This window comes from Mus caroli, unplaced genomic scaffold, assembly GCF_978045245.1.
Source record: "Mus caroli unplaced genomic scaffold, Mus_caroli_1 scaffold_12, whole genome shotgun sequence".
NCBI lineage: Eukaryota > Metazoa > Chordata > Mammalia > Rodentia > Muridae > Mus > Mus caroli.
In genome coordinates this window covers 48,394,051-48,399,800 of record NW_028227267.1, presented here as the reverse complement: position 1 = coordinate 48,399,800, position 5,750 = coordinate 48,394,051, and positions in this window count along the sequence as shown.

Below are 5,750 nucleotides of genomic sequence, written 5' to 3'. Positions count from 1 at the left end.
CCATCACCAAGTGATATAGCTGTTAAGTAACTTTCTTGATCCAGCAGTCTTACAGATAAATTGATTAAGATCAACTCGTAAAAAATGTTCTGATACTACTCAGGAAATTTTTCTCTAAAGATGACAGAAAATAGACTGAAGGAACTTTATTACTGCATTTAAGATGAAACAATATATAGCCTAAATTGTAAATTTGGAAACAGTGCTGTAGCTATCAGAAATAATGCTTAAAAATGGGAGCATCCATTACACTAAATGATTTCATAGTCTCCTAAAATTAAAAATTGTATAATTATTTGCAACTTCCTTTTGTTCTTTTGTTTGGCTTTTTTTTCTCCTGTTCTGTTCTTATTTTTTGCTACTGTTTTTTAATTTTGTTGTTTGCTTTATAGAACACAGTTTCTCTCTGTATCCTAGGCTAATCTTGAGCTCACTGTGGACCTCATGTGTGTCTTAACTCCCAGGGATCTCCTGCCTTGGCCTCCCAGGCACTAGGATACCAAGTGGGATCTACCATATCAGTATATATTAAGAAATATAACTATTTCTTAAAATGTTTATGTTGAAAAACCTATCATTGCTTTCAAGAGTAATTAGATTTATATTCTAGCTAATCAGAAATCTTATTTCTTGTAGTTCAATACACATTTAACGTATTCAATTGAGCCATTGAATTTTATATAAAAGTTATGTATCCTTGTTTTGGTATTTCATTCATAGAAGAGAATTTTTTTAGTATTTTCATTTAAATAAAACATAGATGTGATGTGTTTAAGAAAAAAAAAAGTATAGGTTTGAATAAACATTGTGAAAGTGCATTAAAAAAAGCCAAAAACAACAACAAAAAACCAAGCCTCCTTCCGCTGGGAAGCAGGGCGGGGGGGGGGGGGTATAGGGGCTTTGGGGATAGCATTTGAAATGTAAAGGAAGAAAATATCTAATAAAAAAAAGAAAGAAAATAGGAGTAATAAATTTTAAATTGGACAACACATCTAAGCTAACATTTCTCAAAAGAGGTAACACAAAAGACTAACAGAAAAAAGAAAAAGGAGAAAAAGACAAAAAACAAAATAAAAGTCCAACAGAAATCAAGTTTATGAGAGCCTCGATTACTTGTTCAGTCCCTTGGCTTTTCTTATAAACTACAAGATAATTCAGGAGTGTTACCTGCCATATTCTAGGCCCTGCCCACAGGAGGAGATTATGCAGTGCATGGACACGGACACCAGGGGGCAGGAGATATGAGCGTCATCTTCCAAATCCACTACCACAAGTCTCTCTAGCAGTTATTTTGAGGGTTAATTTCTTTCTCTCTCTCTCTCTCTCTCTCTCTCTCTCTCTCTCTCTCTCTCTCTCTCTCTCTCTTTCATGTGTGTGTGTGTGTGTGTGTGTGTGTGTGTGTCTATATTATCAATCAAAATATCAAAATAAGGTCATTGAGGACCTTAATAGGTCCATTCTCTGAGGCAATTTTATGCGAAAGGCAGCACACAAAGGACAGAGTCCTCCTCAGGCAGATCAGAGAGAGCTCAGTGTGGTAGCAGTGAACAGTGAGAGCAGAAAAGCTTATTAGAAGCAGGGAGGAAGGGAGATACAGATTCCAAAGCCTGACACTGTCTGGAAATAAACCAACTTGATTTGAGTTAAGGAACCAGGAAGCAAGTGCTCACAATGTAAGCAGTGTTAGCTAGAGGCTGACAAACCATGATGGCCGCACCTATGTGCACAATGAACAGACCACGGGTCACATGAATACGGCCAACTCAGCCATGCATCCTAGCCGGGTCCAAAACATGTTTATGGCCACTTCACCATCACCTGGTGATTGTAATTGAGAGGTATTTGGTGAAGGACAGCCTTCAAAATGTTTTACTTTTTAAACACAATTTAAAACGTAACATCATGTCACCTGTTCTCTTCTTAGATCTGCAGTCTATTGTGTAGGGGACTCTGGAGCCTGTGACTCATTAACCCCACATTAAATATTCTTCCAGTTACAAGAAAATATTTTGGATAATGTATTGCCTATACGTTCTAAAAAGAAAACCTTACTATAATAATTTATCACATTAACACTCATTATGATTTTACATGCATAAGTCCAGTTTTGGAGAAATTAAGTAAATTCATTAAACAACAACCTCAGTGTCAGGCATGGGAGTTATTGTTATGGGAGGCCCCAGAGTTATCCAAAACAACACAGGCTATTGTCATTGTTCCTGGTTGCCCAGTATAACTAGATAGTAAGATTCTGTGGCTAAAGGCACTACATTCTACTGCTGCATGACATAGAGAAATCAACCTTGAACTGACTGGGGGTCCTCCTTGCTGGCTAGCTTTCATAGTGCTGGAAGGTCCTATGCAGCCTGCTGGGGAAGAAAGGACAGCAATATTATTCATCTGTGCTGGACCCTGCATGCTACAATACTCAACTTCCAAATATTATGTGCCCAAGGGTGCTCAGTAGTGGCCTGACTTCTACAAAATAATCACGGCTTTCTGATTGTATTTAAAGCCTACCCCGTAGGAGGGAACTCATGCCTAGTAGTATAACACGGCCCATAACCCCATGGTTCAGAGGTCATAGTCTCTAGGGGGAAAATACTATTGTTATTTCGATAAATGATCACATCACAGTGATCACTTCTAAGTGTGTGTTTATATTCACAGATTATTGCTAGTCTCAACTTTGGTTGGAGTATATCTTTCAGGAACTTTCTCTAACAGGGGCTTTCCATGCTGCTTTGTTCGAAACACCACTAGTCTTAGATATCCTTTCCCCACATTCCTTCCTCATCCCTGCCCTCTCATTATCACACATTTAAATTCTGCCTGTTCCAGTTTCCCACTTATTGAAGGTTTTTTTGTTTTGTTTTGTTCTCTTTTTCTGTTTGTTTGTTTTTTATATTTCCCCTTCCTCCAAAGATCACCCCTTGCATCATGACCTCGTACTGATTACCTAACATCTATAAAGATTCCAAATAAAAAACACAATGACAATGCTCATCTGACAGATTCTGTTCTGTGCTGTACCATTAGAAGTAGATTTGACATTTATAAATTCAATAAAACATCCCACTTTGCTCCCTAACCAGCAAGAGAGAATGTCTTGGCTCTTCTTTGTGTACACAAATATGAGTCTTTCTTGAGAAGCACTATGGTCCTTGATTTCAGATCTTTCTTCTCTTTCAGAGAGATAAATTTGACAACTAGAGTATTTTATTTTTAACCAAAATCTTTTACAGAAACCTTGGCCTCCTTTCCCATCTTTCAGAACAATATCAGAGGAACTAACTCTAATCCCAGACAAGTGAGTATACAAAGTGGTAAGGATTTAACAAAAGTGCAATGTCAGACAAAAGTAGACTTTAAAAGGAAGGGATTTGTGGATAGTCTTTTTTTTTTTTTTTTAAAGATTTATTTATTATATGTAAGTACACTGTAGCTGTCTTCAGACACTCCAGAAGAGGGCGCCAGATCTCGTTACGGATGGTTGTGAGCCACCATGTGGTTGCTGGGATTTGAACTCTGGACCTTCAGAAGAGCAGTCGGGTGCTCTTACGCACTGAGCCATCTCACCAGCCCCCGTGGATAGTCTTTTAAGATCAGGCTGCATCATACACAATGCGTAGGACAGGGAAGGACCCGCATCTCAGGGCATCATTTTGAGACCTCCAACAGCTGTGTTTCATAAGCAGCTTCCCTAAGTGAAGGCTCTCAGGGAGTGTGGTGATTTGAAAGGGAATGGGCCCTCATAGGCTCAAATATATGAAATTTTGATTTGGGGTTAGTAAACTATTTAGGAAGGATCATAGGGTGTGACTTTGTCAGGGGAGGCATGTTATTGGTGGTGAGTTTTGCTCTCAAAGCCCAAGCCACACCCAGTCTCTCCCTCTCTCTGTATCTGCTTGTCATCAGATGAAAGTTCTCAGCTACTGCTCTAGGGCCATGCCTGCCTGCCCTGCTACTATGGCAGTCATGCACTCACCCTCTAATCTCTAATCAAGCCCCCATTTAAATGATTTCTCGTACAAGTTGTCTTGACCATGGCATCTCTTCACAACAATAAACAAAAAAAACTGAGATGGGAAGTTGTGCTGAACTCTCGGGTAACATGATCCAAAGAGAGGGAGATCTAAATAACTGATGGAGTGAAACTGAAGCAAATTTTTAAAGACTAGAGTCTATATTCCTCATTTCAGTCATAAATTTGAAGTGTAATAAAAGACGATTCTTGGAGAGTTTTAATCACTATATTTTGTAAGACATCTTGGAAGAGATAAATCCTATGTCAGGGTTTTCCTGGAGAGCTCCTCCATCTAGGGAGAGAACTTTATTTCTGGGATCAAAGCTTGGATTTGTCTTCCAAGCTTTTGGAATTTCCATACTTTTCCAAGGTAGCAATGGCTTCCTTCCTACCCCATCAGAATATTCACCAATTGCTAGATTTCTAGGTGTCTGATCTCACAGTTGTTCACATTTTTCAGGAAGCTAGGTAAACAACCGCTTAGCGAAAGCACATAGCCTCCCTCACAGGGCCTCCCCTATCAGCCCTCCAACACCCTTGATTCATGTGCAGCTTCCCCTGCAGTCCCCCTCACTGTGTCACTCAAAGCACAGTAGTACAGGGCAGAGTCTGACAGCTGCGCTGAGGACTTCTGCAGATGGAAGGAGCTGCTGCTCTTATGGAGAGTGGCGTGGAACCCTTGGTGCTCGGTCCTCTTGTTGTCTGTGGAGCTCTTCAGCAGTAGCTTAGGGGCTTCATTGAGATATTGCACATACCAGAAAAAGGCAACATCTGAGTAAGCAGTCTGATAGGTGCAGTTCAGCATCACAGGCAACCCTTCTGTGAGAGTGACCAAGCCTTCTGTCTGGGTCACGGAGTCTCCATTGCTCCTTCCTGAAAATAAATTTTAAAAATCAATGAATGAATGAATGAATGAATGAATGTAGAGGAATTACTTTCTATGCAAGGAGGAACACTAAAGACTGCCAGAGTTGTAAGAAAATGACGTCATGAACCCTTAGAGTACAATGTGACTTACTGAGCATTAGGAGGAGCACAAGAACTGAGCAGGTGTCAGGATGCATGTTCATGGAAGAAATGACACTTGGTCCTTGAGGGCACCAATCTCACAGGGCAGTCCTCCTGCAGGATCTCTTCACACTCCTCACTCACAGACAAGGACCTCTGTCTGCACAGTGAGTCTGTCACATTAAGTCACTACCAGAATGAGACCTTAACCACATCTTAAGGGGCAGCACCCTCTGCTGGTTTCCCTTCAACCTGCACCACAGTTTTCTGCTCAGGGCATTGCTTGTAAACTTGGAACCTCACCCAAAGGAGTCAGGTCTCAAGTCTCCAGTGGATGCCTGAAATCACTAACATGACTGAACTATGTGTATCCTATGGTATTTTGCATGATTATCATACATAAATACACACATCTGTTAAAATTTATCCATGTTCTCTCATTATTTAGTTCTTTGAGAATGCTATGCATACTCACCTGCTCCCTCCCTTTCTGCCAAATCCATCCCCTCTTCCATACCAAACCAATTTTGCCCCACCCCTTTAAAAAATGAAACATATCAATTTTTGTGTTACAGCTTGTGCTGTTCGTATACTCTTGGCTCTATGGCCTTCAGTGGATCTGATCTATGCACCAGAGTCTGTACCTTTAAAGAAAACAGACTTTTGTTCCCAGCACCTACCAATTGCCAACAGCCCACTTCACCTCCTTGTGATG